Source organism: Pleurodeles waltl, chromosome 10 (genome assembly GCF_031143425.1).
Source record: "Pleurodeles waltl isolate 20211129_DDA chromosome 10, aPleWal1.hap1.20221129, whole genome shotgun sequence".
NCBI classification, from domain to species: Eukaryota; Metazoa; Chordata; class Amphibia; order Caudata; family Salamandridae; genus Pleurodeles; species Pleurodeles waltl.
The window spans coordinates 67,890,212-67,911,278 of NC_090449.1; the positions used below are offsets into that span (position 1 = coordinate 67,890,212).

A 21,067-nucleotide genomic window follows, 5' to 3' on the forward strand; every position below is an offset into this window, starting at 1 on the left:
TAGCTTGTGAGAGTTGCAGTTGACTGAAAAAAAAATTCCTTAGCACTGCTTGCCCTACAGTGGCTTGCTGACGTGTTAATACATCAACACTGTAATATTTAGTAAATGTATGTGGTGCAGACCAAGTAACTGCTTCACAAATGTCAGCTGTTGGGATATTTCCAAGCAAAGCCAGAGGCATCCTTTTATCCTTTTTCCTAATGGAATGGGCTTTTGCATAGCAAGTTTGAATACGTTTAACTATCTAGCTATGCCATGTTTGGATATTGGACTACCATTGTGAGGTAGTGAGAAGACTACAAAGAGTTATTTCGTTTTTCTGTCAATTTAAAACATGAGTGCACTTAACATCTAGAATTTGGAGTGCTCTCCGCAACAGTCCCAGGTTGTGGAAAGAAAACTAGTAACTCAATAGATGGGTTTATATGGAACTGTGAAACTACTTTGGGAAGAAACTTTAGGTTTGTACGAAGGAGCAACTTGTCTCTGAATTTGGAAGAAGGGTTCCTTCAATGTTTAAGCCTGGAGCTCACCAACACATCTAAGTGACATGAAGGCAACTAAGAAGCCACTTTTTATGAAAGCAATTGGAGAGGACATGAATGAAGCATCTCAAAAGAAGAATCCATGAACCTAGTAAGCAGAATATTGAGGTTCTAATATGGAGCAGGAGGCACCCTGGGAGGAATGACTCTTAAGACCTTCCATGAAAGCTTTAATGACCTGTATTCTGAATAAAGAGGTGTGCGCCTGTTTTGTAGATACGGCGCTATAGGTGCTAGATGAAATCGAACAGATGTATAAGCAAATTTGTTTTTTGCAAATGGAGCAAATAGCTAATAATGTCCTGATCAGTAGCTTTGATAAGATCAATGTTGGGGTTGGTAGTAGCAAACAAAACGTTTCCATTTTGCAGCGTAACATGCTCTGGTCACAGGTCTACGTGCCTCTATGAGAATGTCGATACATTCTGAATGCAATCGTAAGTAACCAAACTCTACGACTTCAGGAGCCACATTGCAAGGTTGAGTGAATTAGGGTCTGAATGTCTGATCTGTCCGTGATTTTGAGTTAGAAGGTCCTGCATGTTGGGGAGTTTCTAGTGGGGAACCACTGATAGGTCCAGAAGTGTTGTGAACCATGTTTGACGTGTCCAAGTGGAAGCTACAAGGATCTTGGTGAGCCATTTGCCTGACCCTCCAAACCAGAAATGGAATGAAAGGGAGAGGTGGAAAAGCATAAGCAATATACCCAACCAGTTCATCCATAGATTGCTGCACTTGTATAGAGGGTGTGGGTACCTGGAGGCAAAACTTAGGCATTTTGCGTTTTCTGATGTGGTGAAAAGCTCGATTTGAGGAGTCGCCCAAGTGAGGAAATATTTTTGAAGAACTTGTGGGTGAAGCTTCCATTTGTGGACTTGTTGCTGCATCCTACAAAGTCGTTGTCCGTTCCTGGGAGATATTCTGCCTCTAGGTACATGTGATGGTGAATGGCCCACTTCCATATTGTCTAAGCAAGATGTGACAACTGGGATGACTGTCTCCCTCCCCCACCCACCAACCCCAGGTTTCTTTAGATAATACATGGCTTTCATGTTGTCCATGCAGACTAATACAATCTTGCACGATAGATGTTGAAGAAAAGCTAGGAGCACTGCGTGAAGCTCTAAGTAATTGATATGTAGGGACTGATGACAGATCTCAAAGGCCATGCACTGTGAGGTTGTGAAGGTGAGCACCCCAACCATTCAGTGATGCATCTGGTCAGAATGAGGCACAGGATACATACATAAAAGGCAACCCCTTCAATAGATTGGTTGTGTTCCACCATTGCAGAGAGTGGTAGTATAACACTGGATCTTCCAGGAGACCCTGTGACCGAGACCACTGACTAGACGGACACTGTTGTAGGTGACGCATGTGGAGTCTGGCATGGGGAACGATGGCAATGCAAAACGCCTCCATCCGTAACAGGCGCATGAAAATTCTGACTGTGTATGTGTGATTCTCCTGTAGCTGTAAGAAGAGACAGAAAGGTTTGAACTTGAGCTGAGCTTGGGTATGCTAGCTTTAACTGCACATTAAGAACAGCCATTAAGGCTGTATTTGTAAGGGTTGGAGATGGGATTTGGTAAAGTTGATTGTGAAGCCCAGAGTGTGAAGGAGATCCACTATCAATTGAGTGTGACTTTGACACTGTTGCAACATACTGGCCTTGATGTGCCAATCGTTGAGGTAAGGGAAAACATGAATAGTTTGTCTTCTGAGATGAGCAGCAACTGCAGCTAGACACTTTGTGAAGACTCCGGGAGCAGTAGCGACCCTGAAAGGTAGAACTTTGGATTGGTAGTGTTTTACCGCAAAAACAAAACTAGGGTATTTTTGATGTGCAGGATGGATGAGGATATGAAAGTAGGTGTCCTTCAGTTCTAGAGCTCGCAAAGTAGCCTTGCTGGTAGAAGTGGAATAACATCTTGAAGAGTGACCATATGAAAACTTTCTGATAGAATGTATTGGCTTAATGGTCTTAAGGTCCAGAACAGGTGTCAGAGAGCCATCCTTTTTGCGAATGAACAAGTACAGGGAGTATACCCCATTTCCCTTATGCGTTAATGGAACAGGTTTGATAGTCCCTTTGAGAAAGTAGAGACTGAACCTCTTGTTTTTAAAGAGCAAGATGCTCTTAGAATAGCCTGTGAGAATGAAGGGAAATGTTTGGAGGAGTGGTAGCGAGCTACTGACAGTAACCATATTGGTTAATGGAGAGGACCCGATGGTCTGTGGTGATGTCGAGCCATTGTGGGTGAAAATCCTGCAATCTTCCCCCTACAAGAGTGGATTGAGGCGGTGGAAGACGTAGGTAGTCACTGTCATGCTGTGGAGGTACAGCCTCAAGATGTGCAGCTATAACCTTTGCCTCTGTTGTTGTTTCCCCTGTAAGGCCCCTCAAGGAACCCTTGCATATAGGAGTGTGAAGTCTCTTTGGTTTGTGAGGTAGAGGGCTCAGTAGTTGTGGGCCTGAAGCCTCCTCTAAAAGTAGAGCTTTGAAAATTACTATGTTGTAAGGGAGATTGTAGCAACCCCCCCCCCCCACCCCACCCCAATTGCATTTGCTGTGTCTATTTTTTATCTTCTCAAGTGTTGAATCCACTTAAGAGCCGAAAAGTTATTCCGTATCAAATGGCAGGTTAAGCACTGCCTGCTGTATCTCTGGTTTAAAACCAAAGCCAGGGGTGCCTCCCTATAAGAACACTAGCATTGATGTCAGGTGCTGCTGTATCCGCAGCATGCACAACACACTGAACTATTAATTATATTCTGGCCTTCTGAAATTATTTATTTCTATGTTCTTCGGGATAAATTGGAGGAGTTCCTCCATTTCGTCCCAATGGGCTCTGTCGTATCTGGCCAGCAATGTCTGAGCTGGCAATGCGCTAATAAATGGTTGCTTATGCAGCCACCGTTTTGCCAGCAGCATCTAATAGTTTTTTACTTTATCAGGAGGGGATGAGTATCCTGTAGATTGACTATTCGCTCGTTTTCTTGCAGTGGTGGCAACAATTGAATCTGTGACCTTATGTACACTGGGTATGTAGGGGCACATATATATATATGGAAAATGTCACTTACCAATTGTAGATCTGTTTGCGGCATGTAGTGCATCAGATTCACATGCTATGCATAGCTCTTCTGACATCTAGTGTTGGGCTCGGAGTCTTACAAGTTGTTTTTCTTCGAAGAAGTCTTTTCGGCATCACTGGACCGAGTGACTCCTCCTCTCGGCTGCAGTGCGCATGGGCATCAACTCCATTATTAGATTATTTTCCCGCAAAGGTTGAAGGAAGGAGTGATAGAGTGTAAGAATACAAAGAGACGGCCATGCAAATGTAAATGTATCTATATATGTGTAAACTTGTATGACTACAGGCTTCTGGGGAGGAGGGAGGGTGCATGTGAATCTGCAGCACTACATGCCACGGACAGATGTACACTGGGTAAGTGACATTTTCCGTTTGACTGTATGTGTAGATGCACATACACATAATTAGTCCTCCCAAAAAGCAGTGGCTAGCCTGTAGGAGTTGGAAGTTGTTTGAAATAGTGTTCTTAAGACAGCTTGGCCTACAGTGGCTTGTTGCTGTGAAAAACCATCAACACAGTAGTGTTTTGTGAATGTATGAGGAGTTAACCATGTGGCTGCTTTACATATATCAACCATTGGTATGGTCCCCTAAGAATGCCATTGATGCACCTTGCTTTCTTGTAGAATGTGCTCTAGGAGTAATCAAAAGTTGTATTTTTGCCTTGATGTAGCATGTTTGTATGCATCTAACAATCCATCTTGCTAAACCTTGTTTTGATATAAGATTGCCTTTATGTGGTTGTTGGAAAGCAACGAAAAGTTGTTTTGATGTCCTAAAATCTTTGGTTCTGTATATATAGTTGTAAGGAAATGCCTCCTTGGCATGGTTACCCCCTGACTTTTTCCCTTTGCTGATGCTATGTTTTGATTTGAAAGTGTGCTGAGGCCTGCTAACCAGACCCCAGCACCAGTGTTCTTTCCCTAACCTGTACTTTTGTTTTCACAATTGGCACACCCTGGCATCCAGGTAAGTCCCTTGTAACTGGTACCAAGGGCCCTGATGCCAGGGAAGGTCCCTAAGGGCTGCAGCATACCTTATGCCACCCTGGGGACCCCTCACTCAGCACAGACACTGCTTGCCAGCTTGTGTGTGCTGGTGAGAACAAAACGAGTAAGTCGACATGGCACTCCCCTCAGGGTGCCATGCCAACCTCACACTGCCTATGCAGTATAGATAAGTCACCCCTCTAGCAGGCCTTACAGCCCTAAGTCAGTGTGCACTATACCATAGGTGAGGGCGCCAGTGAATGAGCACTGTGTCCCTACAGTGTCTAAGCAAAACCTTAGACATTGTAAGTGCAGGGTAGCCATAAGAGTATATGGTCTGGGAGTGTCATGCACGAACTCCACAGCACCATAATGGCCACACTGAAAACTGGGAAGTTTGGTATCAAACTTCTCAGCACAATAAATGCACACTGATGCCAGTGTACTTTTTATTGTAACATACACCCCAGAGGGCACCTTAGAGGTGCCCCCTAAAACCTAAACCAACTACCCGTGTAGGCTGACTGGTTTTAGCAGCCTGCCACACTCGAGACATGTTGCTGGCCCCATGGGGAGAGTGCCTTTGTCACTCTGTGGCTAGTAACAAAGCCTGTACTGGGTGGAGATGCTTATCACCTCCCCCTGGCAGGAACTGTAACACCTGGCGGTGAGCCGCAAAGGCTCACCCCCTTTGTTACAGCACCCCAGGGCATTCCAGCTAGTGGAGTTGCCCGCCCCAGCCCCACTTTTGGCGGCAAGGCCGGAGGAGATAATGAGAAAAACAAGGAGGAGTCACTGACCAGTCAGGACAGCCCCTAAGGCAACCTGAGCTGAAGTGACTGACTTTTATAAATCCTCCATCTTGCAGATGGAAGATTCCCCCAATAGGGATAGGAATGTGACTCCCCTCCCCTTGGGAGGAGGCACAAAGAGGGTGTAGCCACCCTCAGTGCTAGTAGCCATTGGCTACTGCCCTCCCTGACCTAAACACACCCCTAAATTCCGTATTTAGGGGCTCCCCTGAACCTAGGAACGCAGATTCCTGCAACCTAAGAAGTAGACTGCTAAGCTGAAAAACCCTGCAGAGAAGACGGAGACACCAACTGCTTTGGCCCCAGCTCTACCGGCCTGTCTCCCACCCTTCTAAAGACACTGCTCCAGCGATGCTTTCCCCAGGACCAGCGACCTCTGAATCCTCAGAGGACTGCCCTGCTCTAGAAGGACCAACAAACTCCAGAGAACAGCGGCCCTGTTCACCCAAGACTGCAACTTTGTTTCCAAAGGAGCATCTTTAAATCAACTGCATTTCCCGCCCGAAGCGTGAGACTTGCTACTCTGCACCCGACGTCCCCGGCTCGACTTGTGGAGAACAAACACTTCAGGGAGGACTCCCCGGCAACTACGAGACCGTGAGTAGCCAGAGTTGCCCCCCCCCCCTGAGCCCCCACAGCGACGCCTGCAGAGGGAATCACGAGGCTCCCCCTGACCGCGACTGCCTGACTCCCAGATCCCGATGCCTGGAAAAGACTCTGCACCCGTAGCCCCCAGGACCTGAAAGATCGGATCTCCAGTGCAGGAGTGACCCCCAGGAGGCCCTCTCCCTTGCCAAGGTGGTGGCTACCCCGAGGAGCCCCCCCCCCTTGCCTGCATCGCTGAAGAGACCCCTTGGTCTCCCATTGATTTACATTGGAAACCCGATGTGTGTTTGCACAGTGCACCCGGCCGCCCCCGTACTGCTGTGGGTGTACTTTCTGTGCTAACTTGTGTCCCCGCTGGTGCCCTACAAAACCCCCCATGTCGGCCCTCCGAAGACGCGGGTACTTAACTGCTGGCAGACTGGAACCGGGGCACCCCCTTCTCCATTGAAGCCTATGCGTTTTGGGCCCCTCTTTGACCTCTGCACCTGACCGGCCCTGAGCTGCTGGTGTGGTAACTTTGGGGTTGCTCTGAACCCCCAATGGTGGGCTACCTTGGACCCAAACTTGAACCCCGTAGGTGGTTTACTTACCTGCAAGAACTAACAAACTCTTACTCCCCCTAGGAACTGTGAAAATTGCACTGTCTAGTTTTAAAATAGTGTAGGAAGTTGGCTCTGTATGTGCTATTTCAAAGTAAGGAATAGCATGCACAGAGTCCAAGGGTTCCCCTTAGAGGTAAAATAGTGGTAAAAATAGATAATACTAATGCTCTATTTTGTGGTAGTGTGGTCGAGCAGTAGGCTTATCCAAGGAGTAGTGTTAAGCATTTGTTGTACATACACATAGACAATAAATGAGGTACACACACTCAGAGACAAATCCAGCCAATAGGTTTTGTTATAGAAAAATATCTTTTCTTAGTTTATTTTAAGAACCACAGGTTCAAATTTAACATGTAATATCTTGTTTGAAAGGTATTGCAGGTAAGTACATTAGGAACTTTGAATCATTTCAATTGCATGTATACTTTTCAAGTTATTCACAAATAGCTACTTTAAAAGTGGACACTTAGTGCAATTTTCACAGTTCCTGGGGGAGGTAAGTTTTTGTTAGTTTTACCAGGTAAGTAAGACACTTACAGGGTTCAGTTCTTGGTCCAAGGTAGCCCACCGTTGGGGGTTCAGAGCAACCCCAAAGTTACCACACCAGCAGCTCAGGGCCGGACAGGTGCAGAGTTCAAAGTGGTGCCCAAAACGCATAGGCTATAATGGAGAGAAGGGGGTGCCCCGGTTCCGGTCTGCTTGCAGGTAAGTATCCGCGTCTTCGGAGGGCAGACCAGGGGGGTTTTGTAGGGCACCGGGGGGGGACACAAGCCCACACAGAAATTTCACCCTCAGCGGCGCGGGGGCGGCCGGGTGCAGTGTTAGAACAAGCGTCGGGTTCGCAATGTAAGTCAATGAGAGATCAAGGGATCTCTTCAGCGCTGCAGGCAGGCAAGGGGGGGCTTCCTCGGGGAAACCTCCACTTGGGCAAGGGAGAGGGACTCCTGGGGGTCACTTCTGCAGTGAAAGTCCGGTCCTTCAGGTCCTGGGGGCTGCGGGTGCAGGGTCTTTTCCAGGCGTCGGGACTTAGGTTTCAGAGAGTCGCGGTCAGGGGAAGCCTCGGGATTCCCTCTGCAGGCGGCGCTGTGGGGGCTCAGGGGGGGCAGGTTTTGGTACTCACAGTCGTAGAGTAGTCCGGGGGTCCTCCCTGAGGTGTTGGTTCTCCACCAGCCGAGTCGGGGTCGCCGGGTGCAGTGTTGCAAGTCTCACGCTTCTTGCGGGGAGTTGCAGGGTTCTTTAAAGCTGCTTCTTGAAACAAAGTTGCAGTCTTTTTGGAGCAGGTCCGCTGTCCTCGGGAGTTTCTTGTCGTCGTCGAAGCAGGGCAGTCCTCAGAGGATTCAGAGGTCGCTGGTCCCTTTGGAAGGCGTCGCTGGAGCAGAGTTCTTTGGAAGGCAGGAGACAGGCCGGTGAGTTTCTGGAGCCAAGGCAGTCTTCTGGTCTTCCTCTGCAGGGGTTTTCAGCTGGGCAGTCCTTCTTGTTGTTGCAGGAATCTAATTTTCTAGGGTTCAGGGTAGCCCTTAAATACTAAATTTAAGGGCGTGTTTAGGTCTGGGGGGTTAGTAGCCAATGGCTACTAGCCCTGAGGGTGGGTACACCCTCTTTGTGCCTCCTCCCAAGGGGAGGGGGTCACAATCCTAACCCTATTGGGGGAATCCTCCATCTACAAGATGGAGGATTTCTAAAAGTTAGAGTCACCTCAGCTCAGGACACCTTAGGGGCTGTCCTGACTGGCCAGTGACTCCTCCTTGTTGCTTTCTTTGTTCCCTCCAGCCTTGCCGCCAAAAGTGGGGGCCGTGGCCGGAGGGGGCGGGCAACTCCACTAAGCTGGAGTGCCCTGCTGGGCTGTGACAAAGGGGTGAGCCTTTGAGGCTCACCGCCAGGTGTTACAGCTCCTGCCTGGGGGAGGTGTTAGCATCTCCACCCAGTGCAGGCTTTGTTACTGGCCTCAGAGTGACAAAGGCACTCTCCCCATGGGGCCAGCAACATGTCTCTAGTGTGGCAGGCTGCTGGAACTAGTCAGCCTACACAGACAGTCGGTTAAGTTTCAGGGGGCACCTCTAAGGTGCCCTCTGGGGTGTATTTTGCAATTAAATGTACACTGGCATCAGTGTGCATTTATTGTGCTGAGAAGTTTGATACCAAACTTCCCAGTTTTCAGTGTAGCCATTATGGTGCTGTGGAGTTCGTGTTTGACAAACTCCCAGACCATATACTCTTATGGCTACCCTGCACTTACAATGTCTAAGGTTTTGTTTAGACACTGTAGGGGTACCATGCTCATGCACTGGTACCCTCACCTATGGTATAGTGCCCCCTGCCTTAGGGCTGTAAGGCCTGCTAGAGGGGTGACTGACCTATACTTGCATAGGCAGTGAGAGGCTGGCATGGCACCCTGAGGGGAGTGCCATGTCGACTTACTCGTTTTGTTCTCACTAGCACACACAAGCTGGCAAGCAGTGTGTCTGTGCTGAGTGAGAGGTCTCCAGGGTGGCATAAGACATGCTGCAGCCCTTAGAGACCTTCCTTGGCATCAGGGCCCTTGGTACTAGAAGTACCAGTTACAAGGGACTTATCTGGATGCCAGGGTCTGCCGATTGTGGATACAAAAGTACAGGTTAGGGAAAGAACACTGGTGCTGGGGCCTGGTTAGCAGGCCTCAGCACACTTTCAATTGAAAACATAGCATCAGCAAAGGCAAAAAGTCAGGGGGCAACCAAGCCAAGGAGGCATTTCCTTACACAACCCCCCCCCCCCCCAACGAAAGAGGATGAGACTAACCTTTCCCAAGAGAGTCTTCATTTTCTAAGTGGAAGAACCTGGAAAGGCCATCTGCATTGGCATGGGCAGTCCCAGGTCTGTGTTCCACTATAAAGTCCATTCCCTGTAGGGAGATGGACCACCTCAACAGTTTAGGATTTTCACCTTTCATTTGCATCAGCCATTTGAGAGGTCTGTGGTCAGTTTGAACTAGGAAGTGAGTCCCAAAGAGGTATGGTCTCAGCTTCTTCAGGGACCAAACCACAGCAAAGGCCTCCCTCTCAATGGCACTCCAACGCTGCTCCCTGGGGAGTAACCTCCTGCTAATGAAAGCAACAGGCTGGTCAAGGCCATCATCATTTGTTTGGGACAAAACTGCCCCTATCCCATGTTCAGAGGCATCTGTCTGCACAATGAACTGCTTAGAATAATCTGGAGCTTTTAGAACTGGTGCTGAGCACATTGCTTGTTTCAGGGTGTCAAAGGCCTGTTGGCATTCCACAGTCCAGTTCACTTTCTTGGGCATTTTCTTGGAGGTGAGTTCAGTGAGGGCTGTCACAATGGATCCATATCCCTTCACAAACCTCCTGTAATACCCAGTCAAGCCAAGGAATGCCCTGACTTGAGTCTGGGTTTTTGGAGCTACCCAGTCCAGAATAGTCTGGATCTTGGGTTGGAGTGGCTGAACTTGGCCTCCACCTACAAGGTGGCCCAAGTAAACCACAGTTCCCTGCCCTATCTGGCATTTGGATGCCTTGATAGAGAGGCCTGCAGATTGCAGAGCCTTCAAAACCTTCTTCAGGTGGACCAGGTGATCCTGCCAGGTGGAGCTAAAGACAGCAATATCATCAAGATAAGCTGTGCTAAAGGACTCCAAGCCAGCAAGGACTTGATTCACCAACCTTTGGAAGGTGGCAGGGGCATTCTTTAAACCAAAGGGCATAACAGTGAACTGATAATGCCCATCAGGTGTGGAGAATGCTGTTTTGTCTTTTGCTCCAGGTGCCATTTTTATTTGCCAGTACCCTGCTGTCAAGTCAAAGGTACTTAAGAATTTGGCAGCACCTAATTTGTCTATGAGCTCATCAGCTCTAGGAATTGGATGAGCATCTGTCTTGGTGACAGAGTTGAGCCCTCAGTAGTCCACACAAAACCTCATCTCTTTCTTTCCATCTTTGGTGTGAGGTTTGGGGACTAAGACCACTGGGCTAGCCCAGGGGCTGTCAGAGCGCTCAATTACTCCCAATTCCAGCATCTTGTGGAATTCCACCTTGATGCTTTCCTTAACATGGTCAGACTGTCTAAATATTTTGTTTTTGACAGGCATGCTGTCTCCTGTGTCCACATCATTGGTACACAGGTGTGTCTGACCAGGGGTTAAGGAGAAGAGTTCAGGAAACTGTTGTAGGACTCTCCTACAATCAGCTTGCTGTTGGCCAGAGAGGGTGTCTGAGTAGATCACTCCATCTACTGAGCCATCGTTTGGGTCTGATGACAGAAGATCAGGGAGAGGTTCACTCTCTGCCTCCTGATCCTCATCTGTTACCATCAACAGATTTACATCAGCCCTGTCATGGAAGAGCTTAAGGCGGTTCACATGGATCACCCTCTTGGGGCTCCTGCTTGTGCCCAGGTCCACCAGGTAGGTGACCTGACTCTTCCTTTCTAGCACTGGGTAAGGGCCACTCCATTTGTCCTGAAGTGCCCTGGAAGCCACAGGCTCCAGAACCCAGACTTTCTGCCCTGGTTGGAACTCAACTATTGCAGCCTTTTGGTCATACCAAAACTTCTGGAGCTGTTGGCTGGCCTCAAGGTTTTTGGTTGCCTTTTCCATGTACTCTGCCATTCTAGAGCGAAGGCCAAGTACATAGTCCACTATGTCTTGTTTAGGCTCATGAAGAGGTCTCTCCCAGCCTTCTTTAACAAGAGCAAGTGGTCCCCTTACAGGGTGGCCAAACAGAAGTTCAAAGGGTGAGAATCCTACTCCCTTCAGTGGCACCTCTCTGTAAGCGAAAAGCAGACATGGCAAGAGGACATCCCATCTCCTTTTGAGCTTTTCTGGGAGCCCCATGATCATGCCTTTTAATGTCTTGTTGAATCTCTCAACTAAGCCATTAGTTTGTGGATGGTATGGTGTAGTGAATTTGTAAGTCACCCCACACTCATTCCACATGTGCTTTAGGTATGCTGACATGAAGTTGGTACCTCAGTCAGACACCACCTCCTTAGGGAAACCCACTCTGGTAAAGATACCAATGAGGGCCTTGGCTACTGCAGGGGCAGTAGTCGACCTAAGGGGAATAGCTTCAGGATACCTAGTAGCATGATCCACTACTACTAGGAAGTACATATTTCCTGAGGCTGTGGGAGGTTCCAGTGGACCAACTATGTCCACACCCACTCTTTCAAAGGGGACCCCCACCACTGGAAGTGGAATGAGGGGGGCCTTTGGATGCCCACCTGTCTTACTACTGGCTTGACAGGTGGGGCAGGAGAGGCAAAACTCCTTAACCTTCTGGGACATATTGGGCCAGTAGAAGTGGTTGACTAACCTCTCCCACGTCTTGGTTTGTCCCAAATGCCCAGCAAGGGGAATATCATGGGCTAAGGTCAGAATAAACTCTCTGAACGACTGAGGCACTACCACTCTCCTAGTGGCACCAGGTTTGGGGTCTCTGGCCTCAGTGTACAGGAGCCCATCTTCCCAATAGACCCTATGTGTTCCATTTTTCTTGCCCTTGGACTATTCAGCTGCTTGCTGCCTAAGGCCTTCAAGAGAGGGACAGGTTTCTTGTCCCTTACACAGCTCCTCCCTGGAGGGTCCCCCTGGGCCCAAGAGCTCAACCTGATAAGGTTCAAGCTCCAAAGGCTCAGTTCCCTCAGAGGGCAGAACTTCTTCCTGAGAAGAGAGGTTCTCTTTTTCTGACTGTGTTGCAGTTGGTTTCCCAACTGACTTTCCTTTTCTCTTGGTAGGCTGGGCCATTTTTCCAGACTCCAGCTCTACTTTTTCACCCTGTGCCTTGCATTGTGCTCTTGTTTTTACACACACCAGTTCAGGGATACCCAGCATGGCTGCATGGGTTTTTAGTTCTACCTCAGCCCATGCTGAGGACTCCAGGTAATTTCCAAGCAGACAGTCTACTGGGATGTTTGAGGAGACCACCACCTGTTTCAGGCCATTGACCCCTCCCCATTCTAAAGTTACCATTGCCATGGGATGTGCTTTAGTCTGATTGTCAGCATTGGTGACTGTATAGGTTTTTCCAGTCAGGTATTGGCCAGGGGAAACCAGTTTCTCTGTCACCATGGTGACCACTGGCACCTGTATCCCTCAGGCCCTCTACACTTGTCCCATTAATAAAGAGCTGCTGCCTGTATTTTTGCATGTTAGGCGGCCAGGCAGCTAGTGTGGCTAAATCCACCCCACCCTCAGAGACTAGAGTAGCTTCAGTGTGGACCCTGATTTGCTCTGGGCACACTGTTGATCCCACTTGGAGACTAGCCATTCCAGTGTTACCTGGATTGGAGTTTGGAGTGGAACCTTTCTTGGGACAGGCCTGGTCTCCAGTTTTGTGTCCAGGCTGATTACAGCTACGACACCAGGCCTTTTTGGGATCAAAGTTTTTACCCTTGTACCCAGGATTGTTTTGTGAAGAGGCTCTGGGCCCACCCTCCGGTGCAGGTTTTTGGGGGCCTGTAGAAGACTCTTTACTATTTTTATTTTTGGCTGTCTCACCACCTTTCCCCTGGGGAGGTTTTGTGACCCCTTTCTTTTGGTCACCCCCTGTGGAAGTTTTGGACACCCTAGTCTTGACCCAATGGTCCGCCTTCTTTCCCAATTCTTGGGGAGAAATTGGTCCTAGGTCTACCAGATGCTGATGCAGTTTATCATTGAAACAATTACTTAACAGGTGTTCTTTCACAAATAAATTGTACAGCCCATCATAATTACTTACACCACTGCCTTGAATACAACCATCTAGTGTTTTTACTGAGTAGTCTACAAAGTCAACCCAGGTCTGGCTCGAGGTTTTTTGAGCCCCCCTGAATCTAATCCTATACTCCTCAGTGGAGAATCCAAAGCCCTCAATCAGGGTACCCTTCATGAGGTCATAAGATTCTGCATCTTTTCCAGAGAGTGTGAGGAGTCTATCCCTACACTTTCCTGTGAACATTTCCCAAAGGAGAGCACCCCAGTGAGATTTGTTCACTTTTCTGGTTACACAAGCCCTCTCAAAAGCTGTGAACCATTTGGTGATGTCATCACCATCTTCATATTTAGTTACAATCCCTTTAGGGATTTTCAACATGTCAGGAGAATCTCTGACCCTATTTATGTTGCTGCCACCATTGATGGGTCCTAGGCCCATCTCTTGTATTTCCCTCTCTATGGCTAGGATCTGTCTTTCCAAAGCCAATCTTTTGGCCATCCTGGCTAACTGGATGTCCTCTTCACTGGAGTTATCCTCAGTGATTTCAGAGTTGTTGGTCCCTCCTGTGAGGGAACCAGCATCTCTGACTATTATTTGTGGAGTCAGGGCTTGAGAAGCCCTGCTCTCCCTAAGTAGGACTGGAGGGGGGGAATTTCCCTCCAAGTCACTATCTTCATCCTCTGAGTTGCCATCCTCAGAGGGGTTGGCTTTTTCAAACTCTGCCAAAAGCTCCTGGAGCTGTACTTTGGTAGGTTTGGAGCCCATTGTTATTTTCTTTAGTTTACAGAGTGACCTTAGCTCTCTCATCTGTAGATGGAGGTAAGGTGTGGTGTCGAGTTCCACCACATTCACATCTGTGCTAGACATTATGCTTCTAAAAGTTGGAATACTTTTTAAGAAACTAAAACTGGTTCTAGAATCTAATTCAAACTTTTAACAAACTTTTAAACTCTAAAAAAAATGCTAACAGGGACTAACACAAGGCCCTAGCAGGTCTTTTAAGAATTTAGAAAACTTTTCAAATTGCAAAAATCAATTTCTAATGACAATTTTGGAATTTGTCGTGTGATCAGGTATTGGCTGAGTAGTCCAGCAAATGCAAAGTCTTGTACCCCACCGCTGATCCACCAATGTAGGAAGTTGGCTCTGTATGTGCTATTTCAAAGTAAGGAATAGCATGCACAGAGTCCAAGGGTTCCCCTTAGAGGTAAAATAGTGGTAAAAATAGATAATACTAATGCTCTATTTTGTGGTAGTGTGGTCGAGCAGTAGGCTTATCCAAGGAGTAGTGTTAAGCATTTGTTGTACATACACATAGACAATAAATGAGGTACACACACTCCGAGACAAATCCAGCCAATAGGTTTTGTTATAGAAAAATATCTTTTCTTAGTTTATTTTAAGAACCACAGGTTCAAATTTAACATGTAATATCTTGTTTGAAAGGTATTGCAGGTAAGTACATTAGGAACTTTGAATCATTTCAATTGCATGTATACTTTTCAAGTTATTCACAAATAGCTACTTTAAAAGTGGACACTTAGTGCAATTTTCACAGTTCCTGGGGGAGGTAAGTTTTTGTTAGTTTTACCAGGTAAGTAAGACACTTACAGGGTTCAGTTCTTGGTCCAAGGTAGCCCACCGTTGGGGGTTCAGAGCAACCCCAAAGTTACCACACCAGCAGCTCAGGGCCGGACAGGTGCAGAGTTCAAAGTGGTGCCCAAAACGAATAGGCTATAATGGAGAGAAGGGGGTGCCCCGGTTCCGGTCTGCTTGCAGGTAAGTACCCGCGTCTTCGGAGGGCAGACCAGGGGGGGGTTTTGTAGGGCACCGGGGGGGACACAAGCCCACACAGAAATTTCACCCTCAGCGGCGCGGGGGCGGCCGGGTGCAGTGTTAGAACAAGCGTCGGGTTCGCAATGTAAGTCAATGAGAGATTAAGGGATCTCTTCAGCGCTGCAGGCAGGCAAGGGGGGGCTTCCTCGGGGAAACCTCCACTTAGGCAAGGGAGAGGGACTCCTGGGGGTCACTTCTGCAGTGAAAGTCCGGTCCTTTAGGTCCTTTAGGTCCTGGGGGCTGCGGGTGCAGGGTCTTTTCCAGGCGTCGGGACTTAGGTTTCAGAGAGTCGCGGTCAGGGGAAGCCTCGGGATTCCCTCTGCAGGCGGCGCTGTGGGGGCTCAGAGGGGACAGGTTTTGGTACTCACAGTCGTAGAGTAGTCCGGGGGTCCTCCCTGAGGTGTTGGTTCTCCACCAGCCGAGTCGGGGTCGCCGGGTGCAGTGTTGCAAGTCTCACGCTTCTTGCGGGGAGTTGCAGGGTTCTTTAAAGCTGCTTCTTGAAACAAAGTTGCAGTCTTTTTGGAGCAGGTCCGCTGTCCTCGGGAGTTTCTTGTCGTCGTCGAAGCAGGGCAGTCCTCAGAGGATTCAGAGGTCGCTGGTCCCTTTGGAAGGCGTCGCTGGAGCAGAGTTCTTTGGAAGGCAGGAGACAGGCCGGTGAGTTTCTGGAGCCAAGGCAGTTGTTGTCTTCTGGTCTTCCTCTGCAGGGGTTTTCAGCTGGGCAGTCCTTCTTCTTGTTGTTGCAGGAATCTAATTTTCTAGGGTTCAGGGTAGCCCTTAAATACTAAATTTAAGGGCGTGTTTAGGTCTGGGGGTTAGTAGCCAATGGCTACTAGCCCTGAGGGTGGGTACACCCTCTTTGTGCCTCCTCCCAAGGGGAGGGGGTCACAATCCTAACCCTATTGGGGGAATCCTCCATCTGCAAGATGGAGGATTTCTAAAAGTTAGAGTCACCTCAGCTCAGGACACCTTAGGGGCTGTCCTGACTGGCCAGTGACTCCTCCTTGTTGCTTTCTTTGTTCCCTCCAGCCTTGCCGCCAAAAGTGGGGGCCGTGGCCGGAGGGGGCGGGCAACTCCACTAAGCTGGAGTGCCCTGCTGGGCTGTGACAAAGGGGTGAGCCTTTGAGGCTCACCGCCAGGTGTTACAGCTCCTGCCTGGGGGAGGTGTTAGCATCTCCACCCAGTGCAGGCTTTGTTACTGGCCTCAGAGTGACAAAGGCACTCTCCCCATGGGGCCAGCAACATGTCTCTAGTGTGGCAGGCTGCTGGAACTAGTCAGCCTACACAGACAGTCGGTTAAGTTTCAGGGGGCACCTCTAAGGTGCCCTCTGGGGTGTATTTTGCAATTAAATGTACACTGGCATCAGTGTGCATTTATTGTGCTGAGAAGTTTGATACCAAACTTCCCAGTTTTCAGTGTAGCCATTATGGTGCTGTGGAGTTCGTGTTTGACAAACTCCCAGACCATATACTCTTATGGCTACCCTGCACTTACAATGTCTAAGGTTTTGTTTAGACACTGTAGGGGTACCATGCTCATGCACTGGTACCCTCACCTATGGTATAGTGCCCCCTGCCTTAGGGCTGTAAGGCCTGCTAGAGGGGTGACTGACCTATTCTTGCATAGGCAGTGAGAGGCTGGCATGGCACCCTGAGGGGAGTGCCATGTCGACTTACTCGTTTTGTTCTCACTAGCACACACAAGCTGGCAAGCAGTGTGTCTGTGCTGAGTGAGAGGTCTCCAGGGTGGCATAAGACATGCTGCAGCCCTTAGAGACCTTCCTTGGCATCAGGGCCCTTGGTACTAGAAGTACCAGTTACAAGGGACTTATCTGGATGCCAGGGTCTGCCGATTGTGGATACAAAAGTACAGGTTAGGGAAAGAACACTGGTGCTGGGGCCTGGTTAGCAGGCCTCAGCACACTTTCAATTGAAAACATAGCATCAGCAAAGGCAAAAAGTCAGGGGGCAACCATGCCAAGGAGGCATTTCCTTACAAATAGCTATATGTGATTTATTTGAAAAGTATATATGCTATTGTGATTATTCAAAGTTCCTAAAGTACCTACCTGCAATACCTTTCATTTGAAGTATTCCATGTAAAATGTGAACCTGTGGTTCTTAAAATAAACTAAGAAAATATATTTTTCTATACAAAAACCTATTGGCCTGGAATTGTCTCTGAGTGTGTGTTCCTCATTTATTGCTTGTGTGTGTACAACAAATGCTTAACACTACTCCTTTGATAAGCCTACTGCTCGACCACACTACCACAAAATAGAGCATTAGTATTATCTCTTTTTGCCACTATCTTGCCTCTAAGGGGAACCCTTGGACTCTGTGCATACTATTCCTTACTTTGAAATAGTGCATACAGAGCCAACTTCCTACAATAGTACATAACAGCTCTTATGAGATCTAGGGTATGAAGAGCTCTTTCTGCCACAGAGTCTAGCTGTGGAAAGAAGACTGGTAATTCCACTGCTTGGTTGATGTGAAAATGAGGTACTACCTTTGGTAGAAATTTTGGATTTGTTCTAAATACAACTATGTTTGTGCACTTGGAAAAAAGGTTCCTGTAGAGTGAAGGCTTGCATTTCACTAACTCTTCTTAAAGAAGTATAAGAGCCACAAGGAAAGCAACCTTCCATGTCAAGTATTGTATTTGACAAGAGTGCATGGGTTCAAAAGTTAAATTCCATGATGGAACAGGTGGTGATCTAGGTGGAATACTGCGTTTTAATCCTTCCATGAAGGCTTTAATAACAGGAATTCTGAACAGAGAAGTATGTTGAATATTCTGTAAGTATGCAGATATTGCAGTGAGGTGTATTTTGATGGATGAGAAAGCCAAATTTGACTTTTGCAAATGAAGTAAATAACATACAATATCTTGTATGGATGCTGTAAGTGGGTCAGTGTTTTTAGATTGATAGTAGTATACAAATCTTTTCCACTTGTTTGCGTAGTATTGTCTAGAAGTAGGTTTACATGCTTGTTTAATTACTTCCATACATTCTGGCGGAAGTTTCAGGTAACCAAATTCTAGGGCTTCAAGAGCCAAATCGCTAGATGGAGAGCATTGGGATTTGGATGCCTGATCTGACCTTTGTTCTGGGTTACCAAATCCGGTCTGTTTGGGAGTTTGGAATGGGGTACTGTAAGGAAATGCCTCCTTGGCATGGTTGCCCCCTGACTTTTTGCCTTTGCTGATGCTATGTTTACAATTGAAAGTGTGCTGAGGCCTGCTAACCAGGCCCCAGCACCAGTGTTCTTTCCCTAACCTGTACTTTTGTATCCACAATTGGCAGACCCTGGCATCCAGATAAGTCCCTTGTAACTGGTACTTCTAGTGCCAAGGGCCCTGATGCCAAGGAAGGTCTCTAAGGGCTGCAGCATGTCTTATGCCACCCTGGAGACCTCTCACTCAGCACAGACACACTGCTTGCCAGCTTGTGTGTGCTAGTGGGGACAAAACGAGTAAGTCGACATGGCACTCCCCTCAGGGTGCCATGCCAGCCTCTCACTGCCTATGCAGTATAGGTAAGACACCCCTCTAGCAGGCCTTACAGCCCTAAGGCAGGGTGCACTATACCATAGGTGAGGGTGCCAGTGCATGAGCATGGTACCCCTACAGTGTCTAAACAAAACCTTAGACATTGTAAGTGCAGGGTAGCCATAAGAGTATATGGTCTGGGAGTCGGTCAAACACGAACTCCACAGCACCATAATGGCTACACTGAAAACTGGGAAGTTTGGTATCAAACTTCTCAGCACAATAAATGCACACTGATGCCAGTGTACATTTTATTGTAAAATACACCACAGAGGGCACCTTAGAGGTGCCCCCTGAAACTTAACCGACTGTCTGTGTAGGCTGACTAGTTCCAGCAGCCTGCCACACCAGAGACATGTTGCTGGCCCCATGGGGAGAGTGCCTTTGTCACTCTGAGGCCAGTAACAAAGCCTGCACTGGGTGGAGATGCTAACACCTCCCCCAGGCAGGAGCTGTAACACCTGGCGGTGAGCCTCAAAGGCTCACCCCTTTGTCACAGCCCAGCAGGGCACTCCAGCTTAGTGGAGTTGCCCGCCCCCTCCGGCCACGGCCCCCACTTTTGGCGGCAAGGCTGGAGGGAACAAAGAAAGCAACAAGGAGGAGTCACTGGCCAGTCAGGACAGCCCCTAAGGTGTCCTGAGCTGAGGTGACTCTGACTTTTAGAAATCCTCCATCTTGCAGATGGAGGATTCCCCCAATAGGGTTAGGATTGTGACCCCCTCCCCTTGGGAGGAGGCACAAAGAGGGTGTACCCACCCTCAGGGCTAGTAGCCATTGGCTACTAACCCCCCAGACCTAAACACGCCCTTAAATTTAGTATTTAAGGGCTACCCTGAACCCTAGAAAATTAGATTCCTGCAACTACAAGAAGAAGGACAGCCTAGCTGAAAAACCCCTGCAGAGGAAGACCAGAAGACGACAACTGCCTTGGCTCCAGAAACTCACCGGCCTGTCTCCTGCCTCCCAAAGATCCTGCTCCAGCGACGCCTTCCAAAGGGACCAGCGACCTCGACATCCTCTGAGGACTGCCCCTGCTTCGAAAAGACAAGAAACTCCCGAGGACAGCGGACCTGCTCCAAGAAAAGCTGCAACTTTGTTTCCAGCAGCTTTAAAGAACCCTGCAAGCTCCCCGCAAGAAGCGTGAGACTTGCAACACTGCACCCGGCGACCCCGACTCGGCTGGTGGCGATCCAACACCTCAGGAGGGACCCCAGGACTACTCTAAGACTGTGAGTACAAAAACCTGTCCCCCCTGAGCCCCCACAGCGCCGCCTGCAGAGGGAATCCCGAGGCTTCCCCTGACCGCAACTCTTTGAATCCTAAGTCCCGACACCTGGGAGAGACCCTGCACCCGCAGCCCCCAGGACCTGAAGGACCGGACTTTCACTGGAGGAGTGACCCCCAGGAGTCCCTCTCCCTTGACCAAGTGGAGGTTTCCCCGAGGAACCCCCCCCTTGCCTGCCTGCAGCGCTAAAGAGATCCCTAGATCTCCCATTGACTTCCATTACAAACCCGACGCTTGTTGCTACACTGCACCCGGCCGCCCCCGCGCTGCTGAGGGTGAAATTTCTGTGTGGGCTTGTGTCCCCCCCGGTGCCCTACAAAACCCCCCTGGTCTGCCCTCCGAAGACGCGGGTACTTACCTGCAAGCAGACCGGAACCGGGGCACCCCCTTCTCTCCATTCTAGCCTATGTGTTTTGGGCACCACTTTGAACTCTGCACCTGGCCGGCCCTGAGCTGCTGGTGTGGTGACTTTGGGGTTGCTCTGAACCCCCAACGGTGGGCTACCTTGGACCAAGAACTAAGCCCTGTAAGTGTCTTACTTACCTGGTTAACCTAACAAATACTTACCTCCCCTAGGAACTGTGAAAATTGCACTAAGTGTCCACTTTTAAAACAGCTATTTGTGAATAACTTGAAAAGTATACATGCAATTTTGATGATTTGAAGTTCCTAAAGTACTTACCTGCAATACCTTTCGAATGAGATATTACATGTAGAATTTGAACCTGTGGTTCTTAAAATAAACTAAGAAAAGATATTTTTCTATACAAAAAAACCTATTGGCTGGATTTGTCTCTGAGTGTGTGTACCTCATTTATTGTCTATGTGTATGTACAACAAATGCTTAACACTACTCCTTGGATAAGCCTACTGCTCGACCACACTACCACAAAATAGAGCATTAGTATTATCTATTTTTACCACTATTTTACCTCTAAGGGGAACCCTTGGACTCTGTGCATGCTATTCCTTACTTTGAAATAGCACATACAGAGCCAACTTCCTACATTGGTGGATCAGCGGTGGGGTACAAGACTTTGCATTTGCTGGAC

At 48.4% G+C, this 21,067-nt stretch overlaps 1 protein-coding gene across 2 annotated transcripts in view; it reads right to left on the minus strand.

Moving 5' to 3' along the window:
- The window catches only part of RBBP6 (RB binding protein 6, ubiquitin ligase), a 388,917-nt gene that overhangs the window by 254,915 nt on the left and 112,935 nt on the right, over positions 1-21,067 (minus strand). The gene's annotated exons all lie outside the window — the stretch shown is intronic.